Here is a 13,845-nt window from a genome sequence, read left to right on the forward strand (position 1 = left end):
CTGTAAACCAAAAGCTGCTCCAAAACTAGTTTATCAATTAACGAAAACTACCTTTACAGAGGAAAACCTTATAATTTGTTTTGTGTTTGTTAAGGCATTGTTTTATACTATGATCTTAAAATATATTGTGGTTTTAAAAATGCATCTTTCCTTTGAGTTCTATAAAATGCATTATCTAAACTTTGATGAGGGAATTCTGTAACAGAGTGCTTTCCACAAGAACTTTGCTGTGCCTTTCCTTGAAAAATGTTGTGGAATCATGGTGCTAAAGAAAGAGGAGAAAAGGGAGGGTGTGATAGATTTGTCTTGCTGCTGTAGTAGATTACCACAAACTCAATGGTTTAAAACAACACAAATGTATTACCTTACAATTCTGAAGGTCAAAAGTCTAAAGTGAGTCCTAATGCAGGGCTGAAAAGTCAAGGAATTGGCAGGGCTTCCTTATTCCCAGAGGCTCCAGGAAAGAATCTGTTGTCTTGCTTTTGCTGGCTTATAGAGGTAACTCACATTCCTTGGCTTGTAGCCGCTTCCTGCATCTTCAAATCACGTCACTCCAACTATGCTTCCATCATCACATTGCTTTTTTGACTCTGATCTGCCTGCTGACCTGTTAAAAGGACCCATGTTATTACATTGGGTCAACCTGATAATCCAGTGTAATTCCCCCATAGCAAGATCTTTAATTCAATCACATTTGAAAACTTATTTTTTCTAAGTCTCTTTCTAGGCATTAGGGTGGATACATCTTTGGGGGTGCACTATTCCACCTATTAGAGGTGGCTAGATCAGAAGCTGAGTGCGGATGGTTTATCTGATTGAGGAATGGAAAAAGAGGGTCATGGGAGATAAGAGAATTAAAAGATCAGAAGAGAATCTTGAAAAATGGGAAAAGGAAAAGACAAATGTGTGTCACTAAAGTCTAAGTACACACTTCACCTGGAGGGCTATTTTTAATGAAATATATTGTTAGGAGGATCTTTGTAGATATGCCATTTGAAATACACAAAATAAGGATTTTAGGTACCTCCATTGTGCTTCCCTTGCAATTGTAATAACTAATGTGGAAATTCATTTTCAGCTGTAGTTTGTCATGCAGCTGTACAATTTGTGAAGGATTTGCAGAGGAGGGGACTAGATAATGTGCAAATGAGCAAAGGCTCATCCAATTTACATCCAATTTATGAACAGAAAATTTACATATTACTGAAAAACATTTAATGATGTAATTTTTCTCAGTTTCCCAAATAAAGAGATAATTATAATAAATACGATGTAAGTAAAGTTTCTATTCCAACACATCAGGGTTACCAGGGAGTTGATATTTAAAACAAACTATGTTGTTGTTTTGTGTCAAACAAGGAGTTTGATTGGAGAGACAAATCCAGGTTGGAATCATGCCTCTGCTACTGAGTAATAATTTAATCTGAGTCTCAATTTTCTCATCTAACATGTGGATATACTAATGTCTTCCTCATTAGCATTTTTGATAACAGATGGGATAATATATGAAAAGTATCTGAGATATAATTATATACAAGTCATTATTTAATGCACCTCTAGTGCCTCAGTAAATGGTAATCAGAGTTAGGTAAATACACACCATTCGTTCATCTATTAATCCATTATTGAATAGCTACAGGGTGTCAGGTACTGGGCTGGAGCTGGTGAAACCAAGAACATCTGGCATGAGAACAGAGCTAAGTCGTCCTTATTCATGCTGATCCCCTAGAACTTAGCTCAGTTCCTGCTACAAAATAGGTTACCAGTTAGTGTTTCTAGTTAATATATAGACGAACGACACACAGCTTGTTCAATCAAAATTTTCCTCCTCTTCTTATTAGGGTGAGGGAAATAAAATAAAATTCAATAGGTGATTACAATAAAAATTATAAGTTTGTGTTTAAGAGATGCATTAAGAGCTTTGGGGAACCAGAGCAGGAATACTTACGGGGAGAAGACTTTCTGATTCCCTCCCAGGTAACAAAGTGGGAGAAGTACATTTCAGGGAACTGGAACATCATATGTGCAGAAAGAAGAGAACAGAGACATAATCTGGGAGGTTAGAGAGTTTTTAAAACATTTAGACTGGACATCAGAGCAAAGGGTGGAGTAGGCAGTTTCAAGTGTCCATCCCTCAGTCAAAAACCCAGACATAACCTGTAGAACTAACTTTGCCACAACTCTGGCAAACAAAAGTCTACAGGACCCAAGTAAATGCTGAATCAAGGAAAAGGCAGCTTTAAAATGGTAGGAAAGCTTTGTGACGTTTTTACTTGTCTTTGTCTTACCTCCGGTCAGGCTCACAGAGATCTTGAAGAGGGCAGGCCACATTCCCAATATGGGACTCTGGTGTCTAGTTCTGGAGGGAGCAAAGAAGATCTTATTTGCAAAGAAAGAAGATTTTTCTTTTTCTATTCTAACCTGTCTGGCTACTACCTGAAGGACTGAAGCAGGGTGCTCATCTCTGTTTCACAAAACGCAGAACTCACCCAGGGCAGAAAAGCAGCAGGCATCCTCTGAAAATATGGCAAGGTAAATAAGCAACTCATAGCTTCCTGGGGCAAAAGATCATTATCTGGTTAAGGTACACAAGAGGATGCCAAAAGCCTGGGAGAAAAAGCTGGAGAGAGAGTTTCTTTGGAAAATTAGAGCATTCAAAAGCACCCAATTATACTGGGAATTTAAAAAACCATATGCAAGCTCAGGGCAGGATGCACTTTCAGAAAAGAACTGAGGACACCCTCAGTCTTCACCTCTGATTTCTAGGCTCAGTGCAAGCAGGAAGTGAAGGCTAAGGCAGAATTACCAACAGTCTGGCTAGGCATTGAAGGAATGCTCCAGCACCGAACAAATCTGTAAAGACTGGGAGAGGTTTTTTATTTGCTTTTTGTGTTTCCTTCTTTCTTTCCTATTTTTTTTTTCTCTTTCTCTGTTATTGTTTGTTTTTTGGCTTTTGGTGTTTAAGGAACTCTCTCAGAAAAGTAACAGACACTGCAGATATCATACACAATGAATACAGACTTAAAAAAAGAAGTTCAGAAAAGTCGCTAAACAAACACCCTACAGAAAGCAATAAAAAGAAACCTTAAGGAGCGGGAAGAATCTGATTTCCAGAATAACTACATTACAATATCCAAAATGTCTCATTTTCAACAAAAGTTATGAAGCATGCAAAGAAACATAGAAGTAAGGCCCATTCACAGATTAAGAAAATTATCACTAAGGAAGTGCAGGCTTTGATATTACTAGACAAATCTTTTAAATTGTCTTCCAGATGCTCAAAGTGCTAAATGAAACCATGGACCAGTTGATTTTTGACAAGGATATAGAGACCTATGATAGGGAAAGAATAGTCTCTGTAACAAGTTGTGAATTTTTGGACAATTGGATAACCACATGCAAAAGGATGAAGCAGGACTTCTATCTCACACTACATACAAAAATCTACCAGAAAATGCATCAATTACCCAAATGTAAGATGTGGAACCATAAAACTCAGGAAAAAAATAAAGATAAATCTTCAAGACCTAGGATTTGGAAATGGATCTTTACCTGTGACATGAAAAGTACAAGCAACAAGAGAAAAAATAAATTAGACATCATCCAAAATATAAACTTTTGTGCATCAAGGGACATTATCAAGTAAGCAAAAAAGCCATCTACAAAGTGGGAGAAAATATTGGAAAATCATATGTATGATAAGGGTCTAGCATTCAGAATATATAAAGAATTCTTATAACTCAACAGCAAAAAGAACAAGTGACCAAATTATAAAATGGGCAAACCACTTGAATACACATTTCTCCAAAGAAGATACTCAAATAGCCAACAAGCATATGGAAAGATAGCTAACATCATTAGTCATCAGGAAAATGAAAATCAAAACCACAATGAGCTACCTTCTTACAACAGTAGGATGGTTATAATTAAAAAAAATAAAATAAAATAACAAATCTTGGTGCAAGCATGGGAAAGTATATCCCTCATCCACTGCTGGTGGGAATGTAAAATGTTTTAACCTCTGTGGAAAACAGTTTGTAGGTTCCTCAAAAAGTTAAACATAAAATTATCATATTACCCAACATATGTGCTCCTAGGTATATATTCTTAGGTATATTGAAAGAATTGAAAGCAGATACTTAAACAAATAGAGTTTATGTACATATTCATAGCAGAATTATTCATAATAGTCAAGTGGTGGAAATAGTTCAATATCCATCAATGGATGAATGGATAAACAAAATTTTGTGTGTACAAACAATGAAATATTATACAGTCATAAAAGGGATGAGGTAAAATGAAATATTATACAGTCATAAAAGGGATGAGGTAACAATATATGTTATGGCGAACTTCAAAAACTATGGCAAGTGAAAGAAGTCACACAAAAAATGTCACACATTGTGTAATTAGCCACCCCTGGTGATAGTGGTTAAGATTCAGTTCTTTCACTGCTGTGGTCTGGGTTTGTTTTGCAGTCAGGGAACCACACCATTCATATGTCAGTTGTCATAATGTGGTGTCTGCATGCTACTATGATGCTGGAAGCTATGCCACCAGTATTTCAAATATCAGCAGGGTCACCCACAGTGGACAGCTTTCAGCAGAGCTTCCAGACTAGGGCAGACTAGGAAGAAGGACCTGGCCACCCACTTCCAAAATAATTGCCATGAAAACCCTGTGAATAGTGGGGGAAGATTGTCTGATACAGCATCAGAAGGTGAAAGGATGGTGCTAAAAAGCTGGGCAGGGTTCTGCTCTGTGGCACACACAGTCACAATGAGTTGGAATCAACCTGATGGCACTAACAACAAATTATGTGACTCCACTTATATGAAGTATCCAGGAATGGGTAAATATGTAGAGATAGAATACAGATTGATAGTCGCCAGAGCCTGGGGAAAGGTGGGCATGAGGAGCAACTGTTTAATGGGAATGAGTTTCCTTTCCTGGTTGATGAAAATATTTTGGAACTAGATGGTATAGTAGTTATACAACATTGTGAATTTACTAAATGTCATTGAATTGTTCAATTTAAGGTGGTTAACTTTATGTTATATCAATTTCATTGCAAAAAAATACAAAAAAACCCTACTTTAGTACTGACAGAAGGGAATAAATTTATGGTTTTATAAAATCACAATGAGTGGCACAATTAAAATAATAAATAATTTAAAAAGATGTTTGATACCTACAGGGTAAATCGTGATGGATCTATAACAGATTATCTTTCCAGACTAAAACATTTTGAGGCAAGTCAGACTTTGACATCAGGTATGATAGTCCCAAGAAAGAATGAGAAAACACAGAAATGAATGAATACTTAACATTAATCTAGCATGGTATTTCTTATGTTCTTCAGTATTATCTGGGTATGTGATTATGTGTGAACATGGAGAAATCTTTACAACTGTGACAATATAATTGTTGTTGAGTTATGAGTATATAGAATAAAACAAAATGACTACATGTATTTCTCAAGAATATTTTAGTGTTTATTTTAAAGGATACTCTCAAAGTGAAGTGCTAATAGATACCAACTCTCTCAAAAACCATCTTGTTCAAACGATATGTCTTCTGACAAGTCTAAATATCCAAATCCTAATAACTTACTTTCCTTTCCCCTGATCATATAGCGTAATATTCCCTGATTATATATTTATCTAGACCAGCGCAGTCAAAAGAAATGCAATGTGGGTCAAAATTGTGAAACACATATGTAGGGTTTAAATGTTATGGTAGCCAAATTTTTAGAAAAATAAAAGAAGATGAGGTGCCACTAATTTTACTGATATATTTATTTAACCCAGTATATCTAAAATATTATTTCAACATATAATCAATGTAAAATATTAATGAGACATTTTACATAACCCTTTGATAGTAATTCTTTCAAATCAGATGTGTATTTTACACCATACCTAAATTGAGACTTTTGGCTAGTGGGTTTGGTATTGAGCACAGGTAGACCACTACAATAACATATACTAAAGTATGTTACTGTCATTATTCATAAACTTAAAAAGTCATCAAACTTTAGCTCATCTATTCAATATAAAACTATGCAGCTAACAGAAGCATCTATGAAGTGTTAAAATAACATGAAAAATACATAGCCTAAAGATTTCGGTAGAAAAAATTAAAAATTCAGGACAACTATAATCATGAAAACTAAATCCGTCCTCTTTTCCACCACTCTTTTCCTGCCTCCCTCCTTCCCTTCCCTCCTTACTTCCCTCTTTCCTTCCTGTTAGAAATAATTCACAAGTAACTGATATAAATTGCTCCTTAACCCCAGTGCCTTTTGTCTGTGGCAACACCCAAACTGCATTCGAAAGCACGCTTACATCGGTCTGCAAAATTATGCTCATATAATAAATGTTTGAAAGTGTTTATATCTTTATTCATCAGAATTGTTATAACAGTTTTTAACCTTCTGATTTCTTTTATACTTCATTTATTAAATTATATAGTTACTATTTACTGGTCAATTGCCCTTGATCATTTTGTTGTGCTAGGTCGTTCTTCAGGTGGAATATATAAGAGCTGACTCTAGGATGTATTCACTAATTTTACTTTTTTTCTAATTAAATACTTTTTTCTTTCTTTTTTTGTTTGCTACATATGTATTGATAGATATCTATTATTAATAGCTATTCTTTATTATCTAAATGTAGAGTGAGTAGGTTGAATTTTATTATTTCTAAAAATAATAAAAGTAGTTAAGGCTATGAATGTGCCTCTGAGCTTAGCTTTAAGTAATATATATGTATGTTAGATATATATATAATACATTGTTGCATATATTATATATTACATTCTAGGAGAGGAAGACATTTCCTCTACCCACTCTGGGTCCTTCCAGCTGCACCATGAATTAAACTCACATGAAACAGAATAAGAGAAGAAAATTAAACGAAACTTTATAACATGTATGCATAGGAGAGACCCAGAAAAACTGAGAAACTCACCAAAATGGTAGAAGTTCTCCCCTTAAATACCATCCTCAGCTAAAGACAAAGGAGGATGTTAGGGGTCGGGGCAGTCAGTTATGGGAGGCTACCAGAAAGTACAGTAAACAAGAGTAAGGTTATTATGCAGGTTTAAGTCCCTGCTTTTGGCACTGATAAGAGTTTCCAGAGATAAGGTTATATCCACTTCTTCCTGGTACAGAGAGGGAGACACATTTACAGATGGAGATTTCCTTTACAAATGTAAATGTCTCTTAAAGGGTAACTTCTACTTATCAGAGTTTCTCCCCTATTTTCAGCTTTTAAAAGTAACCACCCCAAAATAATCCTCATTCCAAAGAGATGTATCTTGGGGTGGCCAATTCCAGTCCCTTACAAAATATTATATTTAATATGTTATGTATTATATATTATGTATCATTCTTTTCTTTTTTGCTAAGTACTATATTACTGAATATTCAAGTTTTCTGTAACCCCTTACAAAGTAGATATTTATACATGCACAGCTCATGCATTCTAGCAGAAAGAAGCAGACAATAAAATAATAAATAAGTAGTGGAACAGGATAGACAGTGATAAGCATTGTAGAAAAGAAAAAAATAAAACAAATAGAGAAATTAGAGATGTGTAGGGGCACTGCTTGCTTGCTGTAATAATTAGAGTGGTTATGTCAAGTCTCATTTAGAAGTTTAAAGTTAAGTATAACAATTAAAGGAAGCAAGGGAATTATCTAAATAGTTGTACGACAGAAGAGTGTTTCAGGCAGGGCAAACATCACAGAAGAGGCTGGTGCATTCAAGGAGGAGCCAGAAAACCAGGAGCTGGAGCATTAGGGAGAGTAGGAAGGAGAATCATAGGAGAGAAGATCAGAGAGGAAATGGGGCTAGGTCTTGTAAGAACTCGAAGTCTTTGTAATACCACTGGTTTTTATACTGTGAAATGAGGACAAATATCAGGGGTTGTGCATAAAGGTAAAATGAACTGACTTTTTTTTTCTGCTGTGTTGGGAATATACTCTTAGAATAGAAATTAGGTGTATTAATAGTTATATACAATAATCCTGGTGGGAGGTGATGATGACTCAGACCAAGGCTTAAGGAATGAGACAAAAAGAAGTGTTTGGATTCTAGGTCTGCTTTAAAGGTAGAAATGGTCACGAAATACGGCCTGTATTATTCTGACTTTTCAAAATTAATAAGCAGTTACTTGAGGGATAGCATGCAGTAAAAGTTCTATAGACACTTGAAAAATTTGAATGTTTACTGATAAGATATGAAATTTTAAAATTTCCATTATTTTAATATTATTATTATACACTCTGCAACCATATTTAAATTTTGTCTACTAGGTTAGTCATAAACTAAATGTTATATATTAAACATTCTACTGTGTGACAATCTTGTTGATTTCTTCTTGTATTTCAACACATTTTTGCTTTGTGAATTTGGATACTACGTTGACACAAAATGATTTAAGAGTTATATATTCTTTGAGGTTTCTAGCTTTTATCAATATAAATTGAACTTCTTTCAATGCTTTAAGAAATCCTACTATCTGCTATGAACATTTTCATTCCTGTTTTGAGGATTTTGCTGTTCAGCTTCATTTGATATATTTACCCATTCTTTATTTTTAATATTTCTTATTTTAGGTATACAACTAGCAAGAAGCAATAGAGTATCTTGCTCAAATGGTTCCTAGATGCGCTTCCTTCGTACCAAATCTGAGTAATGGAAATGTTTAATAACCATGCCCATGACTACTTGGGCTATAAAAAACTTCAACTCTAGGAACTCTACTTTGCACCAAGTGGACAACCACACCATGTATCATGACTAATATAAAATATTTGTTGACACTTTAGAAAAGAACAGCGTGAAAAATCAAGTTCAATACCTCCCCCACAAAAATTGGTTGCAATGTTTATATGGTTACAGTATTCCTCAAATGAAGGAATATTTAAATTCTATCCACAAATGGATTTTCATTCTGGTTTAAACTTGAGACAATGTTTCAAAAAAGTGACATTAGTGTATCTTGCTAGAGGAATTCCACTCTGCCCATATGACTTGTGCCTTTTGTTGTATCTCAGATAAACTGAATCTACTTGACTCTGATCACAGATAATGTCCACTTTATTTTGATTGTCTTGATATCCTTAACACATCTATACTATTGGAATTTTCCATGAAAGAATTATATTCCGTCACCTTGATTAAATCATACTTGGACATGGACTTTGCTTTTGTTAATAAAAATGAATACAGATAATATATGCCACTTCTAAGCAGAAGCTTTAAGTTCCATTGCATAGGCACAGCATTGCACATTTCTTCTTTTACCATATTAATCTATCCCAGTTTATGGCAGTTGTATTAGCTTACATCCCAGAATGTCCAACCATGATGGACACGTGATATGAGAAAGAAATAAATGTATTGTTATATGCCATGGAGATTTTATTTTCGTTTTGTTTCATTTTGTGTGGAACTTTGGCACAAACTAGTGAAGCCAATACAGAAATCAGTACCAGAGAAGCCAGCTTCCACTGTAATAAGAATGAAGCAAAATATGTAACTCTTGCTTAAAGCTCAGGAATTGTACACTGAAAAATCTATTCTCAGAGACTAGAAAAAAGACATCTCACATTATGTGTTGGCAAAATATTTGTGTATCACTAGCAGCCTTGAGGAAACCACTTAATTTACTATATAAGTATGTGGCTTTTGGTGAAGTGCTGGGGAAATTATTGACATGACTTGGATGCTATTTCCAAGAAATAGAAGAACTCAGGAAAAAATTGACACACAGTTATGCAGAAGTTAAAGGGAACACAGAACCCGGACCAGTAGATTTGGAAGGTTAACTGATTTTCATTTACAATTGGCAAAAGATAAAAGTAGGAATACTTTTAAGTAGCAAAGTATTACTAAAATACACTTTATGTAAAGGATAAAATCAAGTGTATTGCAGTCACAATCACTGTTTAAATATCTGAAATGATTAATAAGTGAAAAAATATCACTCAGAGAAAAAAACTACAATGTGGCTATCCCACAGAATCTTGATATGTTCAATGTGCCTGTAATTAAACATGGATTAAGAGGTATGTCTGGAAAATAATTATCAGTAGAATAGTTGTCACATGAAACTGATGGGAAGGAATGAAATAGACAGAAGATGAACTAACTTTTTGAGAACCTTACCTGCTCAATGAACTACAAATCTGAATCAAAAGACGCAATGACAGTTTAAGACACCAAATGATTGTTAAGTCACCAACTTTCTTATGGAGAAGTAGTCTGAAAAAGCTTAGTATCCTCCCACTCCTCAATGCCCTCTTCAGATGGGCCAAGAAGGATAACAGAAAAAGAAGGTCCTCAGAGGCAGCAAATCCAAGACCCATGAAGTACAATGGGCTGGAGAGAAGAACTGAGGCTTAATCAAGACGCGAGGCATCTCTAGTGACTCCTTAACATCTCCTTACTAAGATTTCATAAATACTATGGACCAATGATTTCATGTAGCTCACTTTCTTTATTTTAATAATGACTGAGGTGAATATAATTAGACCACCTCTATTTTGCCACTCTACGTTGAATGAGTGAGGATATAAAGTGGGGAATCACATCTGACCAAGCTCATGGGATCCTGGACTCTGAGCCTGACCCTGTGATTGGATGATACTGTTGAATGTTTTCCCTTGGGAAAAGGGGGTGAGCAAAATTTTCTTGTGGAAGGTGAATATATGTGATAAAGATGGAAAGTTTTAAATTTATTACAAATTTCAAGGACTCCTTGCTCCTCTCTAAAGGTAGATTTTAACTGTTAACATCACTCTTATCATGTGTCTTTCTTTAAGCCCATGAGAGCCATTAAGAGCCACTCTGTGGTATCCTGTGCCATCATAATAGTAAGTTCCAGAGAGGAGTTGTTTCATTAGCCTGGGTTTCAAAATGAAGACAAACTATGATGGAGATGTGTCATGAGAAATAAATAAACCTTTGTTTTTGCAAACCAATGAAATTTGGGGACTATTGGTAATCAGAGAATAATGAGGTAAAAGCTAACTGAGACAAGCCCACCACAGATTCCAATTCACTTGACCTACCCCAGGTAAAAGTTAATCTTAAGAAAATATCTTTGAGATTTCTACTCAAAGAGGGATGAAATAAATTATCCTTGTTTCCATTCTCTCTCTTTAAATATTCTAAAAAATAGGAAATCTAATAAAATAAAAAAATGCTAAATGAAGCAATCCATGTCTAAAACCCCAAACTACATATTACCTTACAAGTAAGTACTACTTTTCCAAACTCAATTCACTGACTATTTAACTGACAGGCAAGATTTGAGTATGTTCACAGGCTAGGAGAAATGGGAACAGCTTCACTGGATATGATGGAATATCTCAAGAGATATGGAAATGGTGGAGAAATAACACAGTGATGTCATGTTTGATTGCCTGTGACCTAGCATCTTAGTTGAGGGAGAATGTCGAGGAAAGACCTGAGGGAAGAAGCAGACGCTGATACTCAGAGTGAAGTGTAGAGACTCTGGAATTTAATATCACAGGGAAAAAAGTCACACTATAATAAATACAGTGGCTAGTATATGGAGAGACATAGTGAAAATAAAAAATAGTAAAGATATAAAATTAATGTTAGAGAAATTAAAGATATGAAAGACAGAGAAAGGAGATGATACAATGGAGGAATTTTCACAAAGTTCTGAGGAAAAATAATCAAGGGATTCTCTAATATTATCTCTAAACAGGTTGTCACTTTAATATCAAGATTACAAACAAACTTGTACAGCCATTTAAAATTTCAAGGAACTACTCCAAGAAGATCCCTACTTGTGAAAAAAATAAAAACTCAACTTGACTAGTAAATTAGTAACTTTAAAATGGGAAGTACCGTTAAAAATGATTGGTAATGAGTGTTTACTTCCATTAAATGAATAACTAACAATGCTACATCATGGATTATAAAATGTAGGAATATAGAACAGAACGTAAAATGGATAGATTTTAATAATATAAAAATAATAGTTTATATAAGAAAAATCTAGATATAAAGTAGGAGAAGACAGAGGGAATACATATATGCTCATTTGTTTGACTTAATAACAAAGAGCCAGTGGATATTCTACATGGATAAAACATGTTTTTTAAAATTAGCATGAACTTTAAAAATATTTTATTTTTTTAATTTTAGAAGAATTTCTTTACGTGACTTTGCCTTGAAATAGGGAAATATCTATCTAAAGTTCAGTATTTCAGTTTTCTTTCAGTTTTGTTCTTAAGTTAAATTCAAATAAGATTAAAGATATGCTTTATCTGAATAACATGCATACTATAATCCTGGTTTTTAAATACTTATTCTCTGCCTTTAAAATTTAAATTTCTCTCTCTCTCGCTCCCCTTTTACACACTCTCCTTCATTTTTTCCATTTGTATATACAAGAAATATGTTCATGAAATATAGGAAATGGTTATTTCTGTGGTAGTAATTTGAGTGATTTTTTTATTTTTCTTCCTTTACTTTTCTGTATTTCATAGCTGTTTTCCTTTTGTTTTAGTCTTCTATAATGAATATATATCATTTAAAAGTTAAATTATACTTCTAAAATCAATTGATTGCTTTTGTAAGAAGTGAAACAGCAAGATTCTTCACAACTCCTCAGGACTGTGCACTGACCATGCTTCTTGTCCTGAATGGCCTTCCAGTTAGCAGAGGTTCATTACACGCCCCCTTGGGACCTCATATTCCTCATCTGTACAATAAATGGCTTGGAATAAGTAATTTCTGAACTACCTTAGGGTTCTGTGCTCTGTGGTTCTAACTAGATTCCCAATGACTTGGAGAATTAAATTGTGGCTGAAGCAATAAATAAAAAATGTACTTTTGAAATTATGGAAGACAAAAATGAAGCTTAAATAAAATTTTCTGGCCACATTCCAAAATTTATATTATTATATTGACTGAGAGAACATATGAATTGGACTTTAATCAGTGCATGGTGAACACTAAATTGACCTTGGACTTATGGCTAGTACTGAAGTGCGGGTCTTCATCAATTTGATTCAGCAGGCAGGGAAGAGCCAAATGGAGAAGTGATGATTGTGCCTGAAGGCTGGAATTTATTATATTTTCAGTAAAAACAATTTTTGAAGTAGGAGGATGGTTTTCCTCTGAATTGTTTCATTAAAATTTGATCAGAGAGAAGAATGTTTCTATTTAACTCCAGAAAATGTAATTTCAGCTTCTACCCACAAAGAAAAGTTTCGACAGTGTTGTTCATACTTGTGGAGAGCACTAGTTTGAATTATCTTTCCTTGTGAAGTGCTATTTCAAAACCAAAGCTATCAGGAATAATACAACATATTCTCCAAACAGATTTGTCCTAGAAAAACTACCTACTTATGGTAAATTATATTCCATTAATAATATCTTCCTGCATGCCGCTTCTTGTAGATGTTCTTGAATATTTGGTTGCACTAAACAGCAGTTGTGCTTAGTGTTGCACTCTTCATTGGTTAAGAAATGTCATTTTCCAGTTAATCCTTCTTGTCCATTAAATATTTAGGCTCTCCTACCATGAGACTAGAGGCACAACTTCCTTGTTTACTTGTATTTGGGAGAGGTGATTTGGCTGTGGTTTGGTGTTCAGTTCTCTTGCAACAAAAATAGTCTAACCTACTTAATCTTGACATTTTTTTTAAAGCAGACTTTCTTTTAAAATATGAAAGGACTTCCAATACAAGTTTGTGCACAATACCATTTCTACCAACAAAACATCATGGAGAGCAAGATTAATACTATTTTTAAAAGAACAGGAGAGAATTCTAGTGTTGGAACAATTATCAGGA

At 34.3% G+C, this 13,845-nt stretch overlaps 1 long non-coding RNA gene across 1 annotated transcript in view; it reads right to left on the minus strand.

The window, feature by feature from the left end:
* Positions 1-475: 475 nt before the first annotated feature.
* LOC138918703 (uncharacterized) overlaps positions 476-13,845 on the minus strand; it is a 36,084-nt gene continuing 22,714 nt past the window's right edge. Inside the window, exons 2-3 of the long non-coding RNA XR_011428404.1 lie at positions 2,289-2,359; positions 476-607 (exon numbers count right to left, since the gene is read on the minus strand). This is a non-coding gene — a long non-coding RNA (uncharacterized lncRNA). The remainder of the gene's footprint in view (positions 608-2,288; positions 2,360-13,845) is intronic.

This window comes from Equus caballus, chromosome 18 (assembly GCF_041296265.1).
Source record: "Equus caballus isolate H_3958 breed thoroughbred chromosome 18, TB-T2T, whole genome shotgun sequence".
NCBI classification, from domain to species: domain Eukaryota; kingdom Metazoa; phylum Chordata; class Mammalia; order Perissodactyla; family Equidae; genus Equus; species Equus caballus.